Source organism: Amia ocellicauda, chromosome 2, assembly GCF_036373705.1.
Source record: "Amia ocellicauda isolate fAmiCal2 chromosome 2, fAmiCal2.hap1, whole genome shotgun sequence".
Taxonomy (NCBI): domain Eukaryota; kingdom Metazoa; phylum Chordata; class Actinopteri; order Amiiformes; family Amiidae; genus Amia; species Amia ocellicauda.
Genome location: NC_089851.1, coordinates 63,527,920 through 63,545,580, shown reverse-complemented (window position 1 = coordinate 63,545,580; position 17,661 = coordinate 63,527,920).

Here is a 17,661-nt window from a genome sequence, read left to right as displayed (position 1 = left end):
AACTGGCCAGCTGCTGCAGGAGCCTGGGGAGATTCGTGGGCTGGCGGTCCAGTTCTAGAAAGAGCTGTTCACAGCTGAGGCTGTGGACAAGTCGGTGGAGGCTCGCCGTTTTCTCATGGACCTGCCTGTAGTTCCTGAGGTGGAGAGGCAGAAGCTTGAGGGGGAGCTGACACTGCTGGAACTTTCCGAGGCCCTCAGTGGACTGCACACTGGGAAATCACCAGGCATTGACGGCCTACCAGTGGAGTTTTATCGCACTGTATGGCCACAGATAGGAGGAGATCTGTGTGCCGTCTTTTCTGAGTGTGTGCAGGACTGTGAACTGCCTCTGAGCTGTCGGCGTGCGGTGCTGACTTAACTCCCCAAGAAAGGGGAGCTCTCTGACATCAAAAACTGGCGCCCAATCAGTCTCCTATGCTCAGACTAAGATTCTGTCCAAAGCCTTGGCCAATCGCTTGCGTACAATGCTGGTTTCTGTGGTGCAGCCGGATCAGATGTACTGTGTGCCCGATAGGTCCATTTTTTATAGCATTTTTTTAGTATGGGATATATTGGCCGCTTCCAGTCTCTTCGGTTTTAATGCTGGTCTTATATCCTTAGATCAGGAGAAGGCCTTTGATAGAGTAGATCATTCCTACCTTTTTAGTGTTTTTAGGGCTTTTGGCTTTGGTCCCAGGTTTGTGGGGAAAATTGAAGTCCTCTATCGTAATGTTTTCAGTGTGTGGTGTGCTTAGCTCTCACTTTCCGATCCAGAGGGAAATCCGTCAAGGCTGTCCCCTGTCTGGAATGCTGTACTCAATGTCTGTAGAGCCCCTCATTCACAGACTCCGCTCTTACTGACTGGCCTCTCTATTCCTGATGTGCCCATGAATCCTGTGAGAGTGGTGGCCTATGCTGATGACATCTCGGTGCTTATCACTAATGATGCTGATGTCAGGGTGCTAGGTGACTGCCAGGAGTGTTTTGAGAGAGTGACCTCTGCCAAAATTAACTGGCTTAAGTGCAATGCCTTTCTGATGGGGGACTGGGGAGGTGGAAGCCCCCCAGCTTTACCGGCAGGGCTGCAGTGAAACAGGCGGGCTTTCAGTTTTTTAGGGGTGTGGCTGGGGGAGGGCGGAGGGGCTACAGAAAATTGGGATGGGGTGCTGGAACGTGTACAGGGCAGGCTGCAGAGCTGGCGCTGGCTGGTGACTAAATTGTCCTTAAGGGTAGAGTGCTGGTAATTAATAATTTGGTCACATCTTCGGCACAGACTTCGGTGTGTGGATCCCCCAGGTTTACTTCTGAAGGCCATTCAGAAGATTTTGCTGCAGTTTTTTTGGGATGGCATGCACTGGATCAAGCAGAGTGTGCTGTTTTTGCCTGTGCAGGAAGGGGGGCAAGGGTTGATGGATGTCTGTAGTAAGGTGGTGGCTTTCAGACTCCAGTCTCTCCAGAGGCTACTTTTCTGCTCTGAGCCTCACCCTTGGAGGGATCTGGCATTTGCGTTTTTGCACAGAGTAGGGGGTTTGCACTGCGATAGGCAACTGTTTTTATTGGAGACTGAAAAGCTTAATCTCTCGGTTTTACCTGTGTTTTACCAGCAACTTGTTACTGCATTACAGATGTTTCAGGTACGCTCTGATTTTGGGTCTTTGGGGTTGAGGGGTCTTTTGGAACAGCCCCTGGTTTGTAATCGGTCCCTGAAGTGTTCACTTTTAAAATCCGAGAGTTTTACTTCTCTGTTGGTGGCTAAGGGGTGTTTTAAAGTCGCTCACTTTATTGATATGGACCAGCGCAGGTGGAAGACCCCTGATGTCCTAGCTGCTGTGTTAGGGGTGTGGTCTCAACGAGTTATTGGTGTGTTTTTAGAACAACTGCGCTTTTTCCAGAGAGGCTTTGTTGCTGCTGAGGGATTTTTTCTCGGGGCAGTGGACCTGCAGCCTGAGCCCCCAGTGGTGTCTTTTCTGATCACGCCAGCAGTGGTGCAGTGTCTGGATACACCATGGAAGCTGCTGCAGTTTAAGGAAAACTATGACATCCAATTTCAGGGATTAGACAAAAAAGCACTTTATTTTTTATGCATCAAAATTCGGCACTACCCTGACCTTCGGGACCTGCCTGACACTCACTGGCGTGCACAGTTAGGTGTTGTGCCTTCTATCACTCCTGCTTGGTGTGGTCTCTATAGACCACCGATGCAGAAGAGAGTGGGGGACCTGCAGTGGAGAGTTCTGCACAGCATTGTTGTTACTAACGCTTTTTTATGTGTCATTTTGCCAGGCGTGTCTGACCTGTGTGTATACTGCCAGCATAGGGAAACAGTGTTCAACTGCTTTTTACATTGCTCTTGGCTGCGGCCTCTGTTTGTCGTCCTTAAGGGGTAGTTTGCTGGGCTGGGTGTCCTGTTCTCTGACAGTGTTTATTTTCAGGGTACAGCATTGCAAGAACAGGACTCGCACAGTACAACTGGCGAACTTCCTTTTGGGCCAGGCCAAGCTGGCCATCCTCAAAAGTAGGAAGAATAGGGAGAGAGGGGTTCTCACTGGGGATGCAGGGCTGCTGTTTAGAGTGCAGGTGACATCCAGGGTGAGACTGGAGTTCACATATTATAATCTGGTCCACCGACTGGACATGTTCCTGTTGGTGTGGGGGGTGGGGGGAGTGTTGTGTGAGGTTGTGAATGGTGTCCTGCAGATGACTTTGTAAGTTGGAGGAATGTGGGGGGAGTGGGGGATGGGAGGGTTTTTTTTTTTTTTTTGCTAGGTTTTGTGAATGGTGATTTGGGAGTATACTGTTATTTATTTATTTATTTATTTCCTGGATTCCTGGCATGTTGTTTTTCATTTTTATGCAACAACCAAATGAGTGCCAAATTTGACATGGAATGAACTGCTTGTTAGTTTTGTTTCTTTTGTTGAATTGTCTATAGCATAGGGGGGAGTATGTTATTTACTGTTATTGGGTTTCAATGTTTTTCATAATTTCTTGTGTGTTTCCTTTAGAACCTTTTTGTTTCTATCTATTTGTAACTATCCTTGTTTGTCGGTACCAATCTATTGTTTTCTGTCTGTCAGTTTCTTGTCCGTTTGTGTCTGTTAGTTTTTGTATCTTTCTATCTGTCTTTTGTGGGTTGGGGAGCTTGCAGGTTTTGTGGTTTGGTGGACAGGAGTATACTGTGTATTTGTATCCTGTATTTTATGGAATAAAGTTCACTTTAAAACCCATCTATCCATCCATCCATCCATCCATCCCTCCCTCCCTCCGGACATATTGGCCATTGATATTTTCATCTGCCGGACAACTACATGTGATGCCGAAAAGTCGGCATTTGCCGTGTTATCTAGAGCCATAAATTAATGGTTTAAGTAATATTTCTACTTAAAAGGATTTAAATTCGATTTTCAGGAGCCTCAATATTTTGACCATCTTATATACTGACAAATACATATGAGATGTACTCAATATTCTACCATAGACAGAGAAAATACACTGTTAATGCATAGCACTACAACAGCTAAGCCCCCGGGTTTGAGTGGTAACAGACTGTAAAATATGTTCTCTGTTTCTCTTGTTTTTTCTCTCGAAGCAGTGTGGGACTTTGTATTTCTTTGTAGCCTAGGGGAAATACAATATTCTACATTAACATTATGCTTCTATGGATATTCACCCAGTATTTAGGTGGAATATTTGGATGCAAGGACCTGCCTTCTTGGTGGCATTCAGCATTCCTTAGATTCTATTGCATTTAAAATCGTTCAGCAATGATGTTCTAGTGCTTGTTTCTCAATTTAATCATCTCTAGAATCAGGCTTTCATGATGCATGTATTGATGTCCCTATATGTGCTTTACAAGGTCATAGATTTGTTGTAATCTACAGTTTTCGTCCTTGAAATTGATGTATAACTATTATGTATTTTTTTTCTTGACCTGCTTAATAATTGATACAAATGAGAACATTATTTTATTTGACCATGTAAGGGGTTTTCTCTGTATACTTCTTGCGTGCTTGATCTTCAAACCCCACTTATCTTTCAAATCGAGGATTCTGCCCAATGGGGAAGGGGCCTATGTCATTACCATGGTACCACTGTGAATGTACACGACCATTCAAAAGTTTGGGGTCACTTAGAAATGTCATTGTTTTCCATGAAAACATACATGAAATGAGTTTGAATAGGAAATATAGCAAAATGAATAGGAAATATAGTCATTGACAATAATTGTGTCCTTCAGACTTTGCTTTCATCAAATAATCCTCCATTTGCAGCAATTACAGCCTTGCAGACCTTTGTCATTCTACTTGTCAATTTGTTGAGGTAATCTGAAGAGATTTCACCCCATGCTTCCTGAAGCACCTCCCACAAGTTGGATTGACGTACCATACGGTCAAGCTGCTCCCACAACCGCTCAGTAGGGTTGCGATCCAGTGACTGTGCTGGCCACTCCATTATAGACAGAATACCAGCTGACTGCTTCTTCCCTAAATAGTTCTTGCATAGTTTGGAGCTGTACTTTTGGGTCATTGTCCTGTTGCAGGAGGAAACTGGAACAGGGTATGGCATTGCGTTGCAAAATAGAGTGATGGCCTTCCTTCTTCAAGATACCTTTACCCTAGGGATGCACCAATTAATCGGCCAGCAATCGGTATTGACAGGTTACAGGCCAAAAATGTAATAATCGGTATCGGCAGACTACTTCAAAATGGCGATTACTTGTACCACCAATGCTTGTACCCCATTCATACAAATCCGAGGTAAAATAGACTACCTCTGATGCAGGAAAGAAATGTATCGGCTTTGAAGACGGGTCTCCCTTTGCGTACCTTTCATTTCTAAAAAATACACCATATGTCAAATTGGTGGCCTTTTATCCTATGTCTGAATGGGGTATAAGTCTTTTCTTATTCAAATATATGGAAGAATAACTTGTATAATTAAAATGAGCTGAAATTAGAAGCCTTATCAGAAACAACATTTTTATTTAATTTATGACAGGGTAGAAAGTTACAGAAATGTCATAACATCGGTATCGGCATCGGCCGATTATGTTATATGAACATCGGCTATCGGTATCGGCCAATAATTTTCTTATCGGTGCATCCCTACTTTACCCTGTGAAAATCTCCCACTTTACCACCACCAAAGCACCCCCAGAGCATCACATTGCCTCCACCATGCTTGACAGATGGCATCAAGCACTCCTCCAGCATCTTTTCATTTGCTCTGCATCTCACGAGTGTTCTTCTTTGTGATCCGAACACCTCAAACTTAGATTCATCTGCCAATAACACTTTTTTCCAATCTGCCTCTGTCCAGTGTCTGTGTTCTTAAATTTTTATTTTTATTCTCCAGTCTAAGACCAGCACCCCAGAGTCACCTCTTCACTGTTGACGGTGAGACTGGTGTTTTGCGGGTACTATTTAATGAAGCTGCCAGTTGGGGAACTGTGAGGCGTCCATTTAGCAAACTAGACACTCTAATGTATTTGTCCTATTGCTCAGTTGTGCACCAGGGCCTCCCACTCCTCTTTCTATTCTGGTTAGAGCCAGTTTGCACTGTTCTGTGAAGGGAGTAGTACACAGCATTGTACGAAGTTGTACTTCAGTATCTTGGCAATTTCTCTGATGGAATAGCCTTCATTTCTCAGAACAAGAATAGACTGACGAGTTTCAGAAGAAAGTTCTCTGTTTCTGGCCATTTTGAGCCTGTAATTGAACCCACAATTGCTTATGCTCCAGATACTCAACTAGTCTAAAGAAGGCCAGTTTAATTGCTTATTTAATCAGCACAACAGTTTTCAGCCGTGCTAACAATTGCAAAAGGGTTTTCTAATGATCAGTTAGCCTTTTAAAATGATAAACTTGATTAGCAAACACAACGTGCCATTGGAACACAGGACTGATTAGGGGATAAAATAAACCTTTTTTTGGCCACTAGCCACGGTGTCTGGTAGAAGGAAAAAACTTACCAGCCACTTGGTATTTTTACCAGCCAAAGGCAAACATCACCAGAAATACATGAGGGTGCGTAAATGTGTGGTGAACATGTTAAAACGTGGCATTTATTCGGGTAATTAATCAATCACCATAACAAAAGCTAATTGCACACCTGTATAGACTAGACAGGTGTGTATGAGGGAAAAGGATCTGGATAGAAAAAACATGCTCCCACACAGTTTCTACTTGCAAGTGTTATAAGATCTTTGATCAAAACATTGCAGTCTATTGAATTATAACACTTCCTAGTAGAGACAGTGTGCGGGAGCATCTTCTTCAAATTAATCAATCACATATGCAATAACATGGCAGCTGATGGGGATCTGTATAAACACTATCACATGAGAAGGGGTGTTATAAGGTGACGCATTGCTCTTCATACTCGTCTTCCTCTTCACTGCTACTCCCTTCTCTGGGTTTCTGCACATCATTAAAAGTATTTAATTGGATTGGCTAGATATTCATAGAGCCATGGTCTGTGGTTGGGTAAAAAAATATCTCTAGGGATGATGACAGACAGTAACGTCCTTTCCATTGGCTATAGGCTACTATACTGTCACTCAGGCCAGCCCTCCCCTGCTTGCTTTATCTACTGTGGAAGGAAAGTTAGAAATTATTTCTCTAATACCTGTTAATCTCTCTTGTATACTTAAGAAAGATATGGTCAAGCTAGAAGGTCAGGCCAGAAGGTAGCTTGATTTCTGTTTGTTATTTATGATGAGAATCTTGCAGACAATGTCGAACAGTATGATTTAAGTGCCTGCTCCCTAATCCATGTGTTGATCTATGAACTCTGTCCTATAATGATATATGTTCTGATTAGCTAACTTTTAAGATAACATAGTAATGACTTTCTGATTATAACCAGCTCTTTGATTTTTGTGTATAAAAGCTCTGACTGTTAAAATGAAGGCAGAGCAACTTTGGGATCTTCTTGATTCACTGTTCCTCTCCACGCTGCGAGTATTAAAGGCATTGCAACTAACGTTCCAACCTGATTTGAAGATGATTGTTCTTCCACATTATCTGGCGACGAGGATCGGGATCGCTAACCCTGACGGAGAGGACCGGAGTTGCCAGACCAGTGACCAGCAAAGCCGCACCGGCAGAATAATAAGGTAAGGGAGCCTTTTAAAATCCCTACTGCGGTGCTTTGTTTTCACTTGTCTGCTCGCCTGGCCCCCTGACGATCAGGTAACGCGATCTATATTTTAATTAAACAATGTTGCTTGCCTTACATCAAATACTTGAGGCAGGAAATGTTTTCTTGCTTGTAAAGAAACAAAGGTTTCTTAGGGTTACCATAGACTTGACTGTGTCTTCTTGTTTATGAAGAAACAGGACTGTTTTTTCCTGTTTGGGTTCCCGCAGACTAAAGTGTGTCTGTAAACTGCAACATAGGTTTGACCTACTATTAAAAAAAAAAAAAGCGCTAATTAATTGTTCAATATCTGATACGCCGGTGATAATATAAAATAACGTGTTTATAGTTTATAGAAGTTTATAGTGTTTATGGTAAATGAAGAAAAGTAATTAAGTTATATACAAGTTCTATAAATGCAAACATATTGAAAAACATGCTTGTTATTATTCCTATATAGCATTTATTATTATATATTTTTTTTTCTCTCCCTTGTCGCTTTATTGTTATTTTGCGGGCTTGCACGCCTTGGTTGTTGTGTACAAAACGATACATAGAAAATGGGAAAATGTGTTACTGTGTGGGAACAGCTCTAGTAAGACGGGCGACCCGCCACTTAAAGGTACACGTCAGGTACATGTATGATAACTATGGAGTGAAGCGGTGCGCGATGTGCACAAGTGGTTTGACTGGACAATAGGTGACAGAAAGTTAAGGTTTCCAGAAGATGGGACTTTTGATTCAGATAGACTTTAAACGGTTTTGCAAAATAGGAATACAAAGCCGGGAGAAGTAAACTAGAAAGTGTTTATTATGTAAGTAGAATTGGGGGCGCCATAGGCGTTTCCAGATATTTTATGGCATGTTACGTCACTTATTTATTATACCTACGTCATATACAGACGGAAGTGTACACCCATAGCGCCCTAACCCCCCACGATGACCCCAATGACCTCCCTTATCCTACTGTCCTTCTCTCGCCCCTAGCCCCCCTCCCTCCACCCACACTGCTTAGTTCTGCAGGCCTTTGTTCTTGCCGGAGAGTGTGAATGTTCAGAGTGTGAATGTTTCAGGTCCTGGGGGGTTGTGACCCCCCCCCCCATTAAGTTAGAATAGCTCCATTGTTTCAGTAATAGTTATCTATCTATCTATCTATCTATCTATCTATCTATCTATCTATCTATCTATCTATCTATCTATCTATCTATCTATCTATCTCTCTCTCTCTTTATCTTGTAGTGAATTCATTTTTTTTTGTTAAACGTCTTCTAACTGTCTTAAAAGTTAATAAGATTTAAACTTAAGATATTGTTCAATTTCTTAACAGTCCCTTATCCTGGCTTACAAATGTTACGATATACCACATTATTTTCTTACATTCTTAATCTTTAGAACTCCTTAAATTACTCTAGCCCTCTAAGTAAAGTGCTTAGGGGGAAAGTTTTTTAAAATTTATTTTAGCTCGCTCTCGCTCTCCCTCTCTCTCTCTCATGAAATGCGTAACGTGAAGTCTGAGATTAAAATGAATGCTTGTGGGGATTGAGGTCTGTGTGATGTCCCTCAATGTGACGTGGCTCACAACGAGGGGAGTGTACGTGTGTGTGAGTGGGTTGGTGGTTTTATGCTAATAGTCCCCTAGAGACAGGGTCTGACCGCTTGTTGAAATCAAAATAGTCTAATCCTTCTAACCGATATAATTTATTAAACATGTATCAAAAGTCCAAATAACTCTTTTGTCTGATCTAAACGCTTTCTGATTAGTTGCTACACATTTTGATACCAAACACGCCTGTGTCCCATCAATAACCTGGGCTGGACCAGGAAGTCATTTTAAACATCCCGAGGCTTAGATAAAGCTGATGTTGAAATACTGATTTTAAAATGCTAAACATCCTAGGGTCTGTCTTTAGACTTAAAAGACAAAACAGGTTCCCTAAAACAGTGATCAGAAATACAATGGTTAGCTAGAAGTCTGGTGTATATAGTATTATAGTCCTTTTCTTTGAGCTTGGGTTAATCGCTAGCTCGATAAACTGTTGAAATAGTCTTAGATTTATATAGAGTCTATAGAGTTTCTATAGGTCTAGCTGATTCGGTTATTTTTTTTTTTTTTGGACATCGAGTCAGGGGAGGCGCCACCTTGGCAGTCATTTGAATTATGCCGCTGAGAGAGCTGATTGGTTGTGGGGGGTGTTTAACAAGGTGACTGAAAGTCTGGGGGGTGCCCCAGAAAATTGACCCCCACCGCAGATGCCGGAAACGGCATCACAGACTTCGGCTTGAACGAATTTTTCGGTAAGTCTTCAGATTCCATTCATTGTTACGGGATGTGTTATACACATGTTTTGTAAATAAGGCTATAACCTCTGTTTTAAGAACTGTAACTTTATTTTACAGACAGTCAACAATCTTTAATACCCAACGCGGAGGCCATAATTTGGAACGCCTCTGTGATTAACGAAGGTAAGCTTTAATTGTTTATATAGGAACTATGTTGTGTGTGTGTGTGTGCGTTGCTGTGTTTGTGCTTTAAGTTAGCTGTTATATAATGTTTGTTAATGTTTTGAATTAATTACACAGAGGTTGCCGAAAGGATCAATATTATCGAGATACTGAGAGAAGCTACCGTACCTATACGAGAGATCTACAGACTACGTAAGAACTAAATTATCTTTCATCACATTATCGGTACTTATTTGTACCCATTTATACAGCGGTGTCTTTCATAGTTGTATTCTATGTGAATTACATTGTTCGAGGGATCCACGGTAATTTTTAAAACATATTATTTTTTAACAGCTGTAAGAAACGTGATCCTAGACAGTCAGTAATGTCCTTCAAACTTTAAGTCTTTAAACGGGTTTGTTTGTTTGTACCGCTGAGGCTTGAGGGGTATTTTTTGTATTTATTTTTTTTGGGTGGGAGGGTGTGTTAGTCTGTTTCGTGGGTGGGTGTAGATGACATGCTGGGGCATGTAGCATGGCCTTGTTTAGAAATGTTTGTTTGAACACTCAGTTGGTTGTGAAATTAAGCTTACCGTCACAGATGTTTTAGTGAGTTGTTTGTAATATCTACCGTTATTTTGATAGTTTAAGATGTATATAGATGTTTGTGATTGTATTTTAAAGTGTTTGGGTTGATTGTAAATGACTACATGTGTTCATTTTGTATTCTTTTCTTTTTTATGTTTGTTATTATTATTTTTTTAGATGGTGAAAATGCTCCCGAACCAGGAATCTCCGGGGTCAGACGACATTTAAACTTGGAAGGTTCATTTAAAAGCTAAATGTTGTTAGTCATCTATAAACCTGTGTTATGATAATATTAATATTACCGTTTTAAAGAATCGTTTATTATGACTTTATTTACGGTTTGTATTTTATGCAGTTTTTACATAGTTCATACGTTTTATAGCGAGTGTTTATATGTCTATTGTTTGTAAATAATAGCATCAATGTGTTTTGTTTGTTCCTAAGGCTAATTTTCAAAGGTCTAAAATGACCCTAGCATAGCGTTTAAATCATTTGATTTAAATGAAGAGTTTCATCGTCACTCAACCCGCCCTCGATCCTGTATCCAAAATACGGGAGCAGTACCCCGCCTATGCCAGATTACCCTCAAGTTCTTTTGGGTCACCACTCCCGAGTCTACATTCGACCCCTTCAAATCCCGGACAGTATCCGCCGATGGGTGGAGATCTACTGAACCACCTATAGACCTGCATCGATAGACGAATGCCCGGATATAATCCCACAAGTGGCACGTGAGTTGTTATTGGATATCCTAGATTATCAAAAAATGATTATACATGCACAAAGCCTGGCTATAGAGGGTCAAAACATTATTATTAATACAGTTAATAACGCCATAGATCGAAATTAATATTTTATTAGCGGTAAAACGACTCGAAAGTGTGGGATGTGGTGTTGTGTAAAATAAATAAATGAATGAATAAACAAAAATGTCTGGACATGGTAAAAGAGTTCACAATCCGAATGATTATGACCGAGTTCAGTCCCCAAAAAGACCATCCAGAGAGAATGGACCCGTTCATGTCGAGAACTCAGCCAGCCATCCAATAAACCCGGAACTATTGCAAATGGTAAATGATTTAAATAACAGACCCTTACCCCCGATAGAGTTAAACACCCTGTTCCCTCCTGATTTGGTCGAATTGCCGCTGAATCCCGACCTGTTGCAAATTGTTAATGATATAAATATCCTACCCCTGCCAATGTCTCCTATAGAGCCCCGGCCCCCAATACATCCTGATTTACTAGAAATGGTTGATGCTTTGAATGTGATACCCTGTCCAAATTCTGTCCCTGTTACAAATTAATTGTGCCCATTAGAACACCGGGGTTCTGCTGAAGCAGCCGGTGCTATAGAGCAGGATCTTGACATTAACCGGTTTGATATCTTTGAAGGTCTTTTACAGACCTTAAATGAGACTCGTCAAAATGGTGGCTTTGCGGGTTGTTGGGGTGATGTGGAGGGTTGTGATACTGATAAAGTGGTAGGGGGCAGACTCGGTGAGAACAAGGGTAGTGAGGGTTTTGGGCAAACTGTGGACAATCCTAAGAGGTTCGTTGATCCAGTGATTATAGATAGACCGGCCTATAACAATTTTGAAATTATGCAGCATTTTAATTTTGCAGAACTTTTCAATTGTGATAATTATGCTGAAATATTCGTCAACATACACGATGCCTTGCAAAGCATGATTGAGCGGGTGGCTGATAGGGTTAGACCTCGAGATGTTGTCCTGTTAGAACTGAGGGGTGATGATTTGTTTAGCAACCTGTCTGTAATGCCTTGTTACAGAGTAACGCATCCATCTTAGCCGATGAAAGTTTGACCCTGGTTCTAAATGTGGTGCGTGACCGTGAGGGAGGGGCTTGTAGAAGACAGTTGTCAAAATGTTTGAAGAATGACATAATCCGGATTAAGATCAGACAGTTAGTGGTGAACTCCGATGGGGACAACAAAATCTGTTGCCTTTTCAGACATCTTCAAGTTTGAGGAGAAATTGTCTTTAAAAATTGTGGTGTGTGTGATAAATGACGTGTTTGTGAAATTTCAGATGCATTCTGACCCCCACGAACAGACGCTGTTTCTCTTCCTTAATGATAGTCATTACATTGGAATAAAGAGTTTGACGGCTTTTTTGGGTTGTTCGTACGTTTGCCCCTTCTGTTATGCGGCATTCAACGATAAGCTTAAACACCGATGCGCCGGTTACTGCAATGTTTGTTTCAGCCCCCAGTGTCGTAAGGGGTTGTCCCCCACCATCAGCTGTAAAGATTGTTTATGGATCTGTCTCTCAGCGTTCTGTTTTTCTGAGCATAAGGTGCCGAGGGTTAACAGCGAGGGTGTTGAACTGAGCGCCTGTGATCAAACAAAATATTGCCCCAAATGTCGTTTCCAATACCGGTTTCATAAGGGCAAGACCCACAAATGTTCGAAACAGCGGTGTCGGCTGTGTAAGGCCGACCTGACCCTAGAGGCCGAACACCAATGTTTTATTCAGTCTGTTAAAAAGGAGCCACTGCATAAACTGTATGTCTTTTTTGATTTTGAATGTTGCCAGGAAAAAGGGATCCATGTGGCTAATTATATACACTGTATAGACATGATGGATCGCGAGTGGTCGGCCAGCGGTGAGGATTGTGTCAGTGCTTTCTTTATAAAATACCGTAGTCTGAAATACCTCAATTACACGTTTATTGCACACAATGCTAAGGGTTGTGATTCTTACGTTTTGATGAAGTATCTGGTGGAGAACGTGGTGACCCCTAAAATTATTGCTCAGGGGAGCAAGATAATGTGTTTCACCGATGAAACTTTCAACCAAAGGTACATAGATTCGCTGAATTTCCTACCCATGAAATTGAGTGCTTTGCCTAAAGCTCTGGGTTTCGCGTCTCAGAAGAAAGGTTGGTTCTGTCACAGTGGTTGGAATACCTGACTACCCGGGATGACATCATGATCAGTCACGCTTTAAACCGCGGGGAAGTCAAAATGGGTCCCTACCACTACCCCAGGTGGCTGGGGTGCGTACCGCTTACGAGTTTGCCGGTTGTATTTTCCACGGGTGTCCGCAATGTTTTGATCCAAACACCTTTAATCCTGTAACTCAAAAACTCTGTGGTGATGTGCACTATAATTTTCAGCAACGAATTGAAACATTAAAAAAACACCTATGGTTTGAACGTGGTGGTGATTTGGGAACACTAGTGGACCACCCTGAAGCAGCAGGATGAGGGGGTGCGGGTCTTCATGGAAACCTTTGACTTTCCAGAACGTCTCCAACCCCGGGAGGCATTATTTGGGGGTTGGACCAACGCCATCTGTTTACATTATGAGGTAAAGTCAGGGGAGAGAGTAGATTACTATGACTTCACTAGCTTGTACCCATTTGTCAACAAAAATAAAATGTATCCCTTGGGACATCCAAACATTATTTATCGCGACTTTCTCGACATCAGTCATTACTTTGGCTTGATCAAATTCACCGTATACCCGCCCCGAGGTCTATTCTTGCCCGTGTTGCCTTACAGGTGCTCGGGAAAATTGATGTTACCTCTGTGTAGAACATGTGTGGAAACAATCGTCTAAATACAACCTTGATTAAAAACCCCGAACAGTTTATAGAATTCATGTTTTCCAAAGAACACGATGTATCCCACTTTCTAATTCATAAATGACCGAGTGGCCCAGGTGCAATGGCGGACCCCGAAAGATTTCCCCACCCGCCAGGGTAACGTTAATGTGTTTATTGCAATTTTTTCCACGGCTTACGCCCAGCTTGAACTGTACAACTTAATGGACCAACTACAGGAGTGCACGCTCTATCACGATACTGACTCTGTGATCTTTGTCACCAGGCCGGGGGATTGGGTCCCGCCCCTCGGGGACTACTTTGGGGAGTTAACGAGCGAGCTAGATCCTCAGGACCACATAGTGGAGTTTGTTTCAGGGTTCCAAAGACTTACGCATACAGAACAGCTGCTGGTAAGACATGTATGAAAGTTAAGGGGATCACTCTGAACCATTGTAACAACAAAATCATTATGATGACCCTGGTCCACAGTTTTGTAACTGAAAAAGACGCGCCTTCTCGTGAGATTATTACTTCCAGAAACTGAATCTATCTGAATTAAAAGGGTTACATGTTGGAAAATAGATCACTAAACAAACGGTTCAGGGTGGTGTACAATAAAAGAGTGTTGATGCCCGACTATAACACTCTACCTTATGAATATTAGCGGTGGTTTTGATAACAGACTTCAACATCCTTTTTCATGTATTATAGCCGGTCCCTCCAACTCGGGTCAGAGCTATCTTATAAAGAATTTCATAGAAAATGTGGAAGCGACCGTGTCCCAAAATCTCGACAACATAGTGTGGTGCTACTCTTGCTGGCAGCCGCTCTACGATGCTTTGGCGGCGAAAATAAAAAATCTGAAATTTGTACAGGGAGTCCCCGACTCGCTGTGTGATGATGAGTTGTCAAAAAGTCTAACTAATCTAGTGGTCCTTGATGACCTGATGGAACTGGCCAGTGACAATAGCGAGGTGGAAAATGCCTTCACAAAGTACACTCATCATCGGAATTTAAGCATTATTTATTTAGTTCAAAATTTATTTTTGCAAGGTAAAAAAAGTCGCACTATTAATTTAAACACTAATTATATAATTATTTTTTTAAATCCCAGAGATAAACTACAGGTTACCGTCTTGGCTCGTCAAATGTACCCCAAACAGACAAAGTTCTTTTTGGAGGCTTTTGAGGACGCTACCAAAAAACCCTACGGGTACTTGCTCGCCGATTTTAAAGCACAAACCCCGGAAGACTTTCATCTCGGAACAGGTTTGTGCCCTCCAGATTGGCCGGCTGTGTATGTGCTAAAGAAAAGGAAATAAATAAGCATGTCTGTTCGGATTAAAAGAAATCTACCACTTTTGCAGATGTTATTTGAGGGGAACCCGTGCCAGAGGAAAGCTGTGCTGGCCGCGGCCCCTTCGGATTTGATAGAGTCCCTGTGCGAAATAGCTTTAAACATCTTGCGTGGAAACATCCCCCTAACCCCTTCTCAACATTCTAAACTCAAAAAACAAAAAGCTGTTATCAAGATCATCGCTAATAAGAAGTATTCTATTAAAAGAAAAAGAAAGAAGATTAATCAAACCGGGGGTTTTATTGAACCACTCTTGAGCATAGCTGTGCCTTTCCTTGCCAGTCTTCTGGCTTCGAGCTCGGTTTAGTAATGGAACATGCTCGGAAAATGTTTTTGGTCCCTCAGGATCAGCTTGAAAAACTGAAAAAAAATGTTGCCGGTCCAGAAACCCTCCAACAAACTGTCGAAAATAACTTGGACTCTGAAATGAAAGCTATATTAGCCAGGGTTGATTTAAATCAGCATTCCAAACCCCAATTGTATAGTGCCACAATACAACAATATACAGTATCTGGTTCGGCAGGGGGAAAAAGATTACAACACTTTAACTTTAAACATGGCCTCTCGAGAAAACGGGATTGCGGATGAGGGGACTGTGGCTGATAAGGGTTTTGATGCTCAGCCCTCTGTGATAGCGGATACCGAGCCTGTTGAGGGTTTTTCCTCCTCGCCAGAGGTCGATGTTGTAACTGATGTTTTGAGAAACATGCCTTCCAGAAGCAAAAGAAATGCTGAATATATCCTGCACAAAATGGTTCAGAAACCACGTGTAACGGCTTGGAATGAACAGGGTGAATTTGTTTTTAAAGGACAATTGATCAAAGGATCACATATGTTTGATCTGTTGAAGAGTGTCACTAGCACTAATAAGATCCCTGCTAGCTGCAGACCTGTAGGCTGGAATTCTTTCCTACATGCGATGGCCTGTCTGAACATCCCACAATCAACAGTGCCTAACCAGGAGACACGCCAAAAAATACACATGTGTAAAGAGGGGGGAGGCTGAATGGGAAGCTAAAACCCCAACTGCTCATTACTTACCCAGTGTTAAGCGAAGGATCTCAGGATCTAGTACACGTTGGTTTGCTTATTAATAGCCTGTTATTATTGTTTGTAAAACAGTGAATGAAGACCGACAACCGATTGTAATTATTTATTTTATGTTTTATTTTTCGAATGTTGTACAGATGTGTTCTTTATAACATGCCCCGTGTCTTCTATAATAAGTGTGTTAAATAAATGATTTGCTTCAAAGACTGATTCCTGTTTTTCTCCTTAACATACGTGACATCTTTTAAAATCCTCACAAGAGCAGCCAGTCTGTATACAAGGGTTGTTAGCACCATACGTTACAGGTATATAAGGGTCCGTATACATTGTCCTGACAAACTGTCACTTTTTCATCATTCTGTTCTAAATCATCGCTGTACAGAGTCATAATGTCTGGATATGTTCGACCTTTAGCTCTATGATATAAGAAAAATGCACAATGTTGGCACAAGTGGTGGTCTGTAGACTCTGTACTTGACGCCCGTTTTAAAGGGTTTCTTGACAGTTGTTGAGCAAAAAGTTATGGATACTCCGGGGGAAAGGTCTGAAATCTGGGGGGTGACCGTAGGAATCAAAAAAATTCACCACGTTGATCCTCCCTTAGATAAATAGTGAACCAGTGTTCTCCAGGCATATTTTTAGGGTGAGTATTGATTATGTACATCGCTGGTAAATTCTTGATCTTAAATTTAGGCAGCTGGTCACAGGCATAGACCCCTTGAAACCGTTTGCGGGTACATGAGGTAGCCGTCATGATGGTGTTGAGCTCTATGGTATTCATTTTAATAATAATCATACAGAATGTTTCTTCTCTGATTCACCTCAATAATGTTGTGAAACACAGCGTACACGATCATATTTACAGTGCGGGGTAGAGGCTATTTAAAACGCATCTCCAGACGCATGTTACCCGTTTTCACCAGTGAAAAATGTTGTCCACACTCTTCGTCGGGGGTCAGGTTGAATCTGTACAGCGTGTAGCCGCTGCAGTATTCCTGGCGATTGATCATCAGAGGTTGATCCTTGAGATGACGACCCGCAGCCAATACTAGACTGTAATATTCCCGAACAGCATTGCTGTTTTCAAAGTCCGGTTGAAAAGGCTTGGACGGCACCTGCACTCCGTCAACGTACAATGCTATAAATTCTGCGTTTAATGTTTAAAGTTAAAGGGGTTCTTGTTGTATACCCTGGTAAAGGCATCATTATCCACTAGACCTATAATAACCTGTTTTGGGAGCTGCCCTAGAAAAAGATTTTCTTGGTTCATCACACGTGTCCCCGCGGGGATACTGTGGACTTTCATATAGACTCTTTCTTTCGGGTACTTGGCGTTTGCCGTCATTAATGCCTGGGCGTGTCCTAGTTTAACCGCTGGGGATACGGACACTTTTCACAAACAATGAGGTCGATAATATATTCAGTTTATATTTTTCAGTATCGGGAGTCATCAGACAGAAAGCATTTTTGCTCGGGATCATTTTAATTTTAATGTCTACCCTGTTGAGCATGAGTTTTTATTGAAAAAATA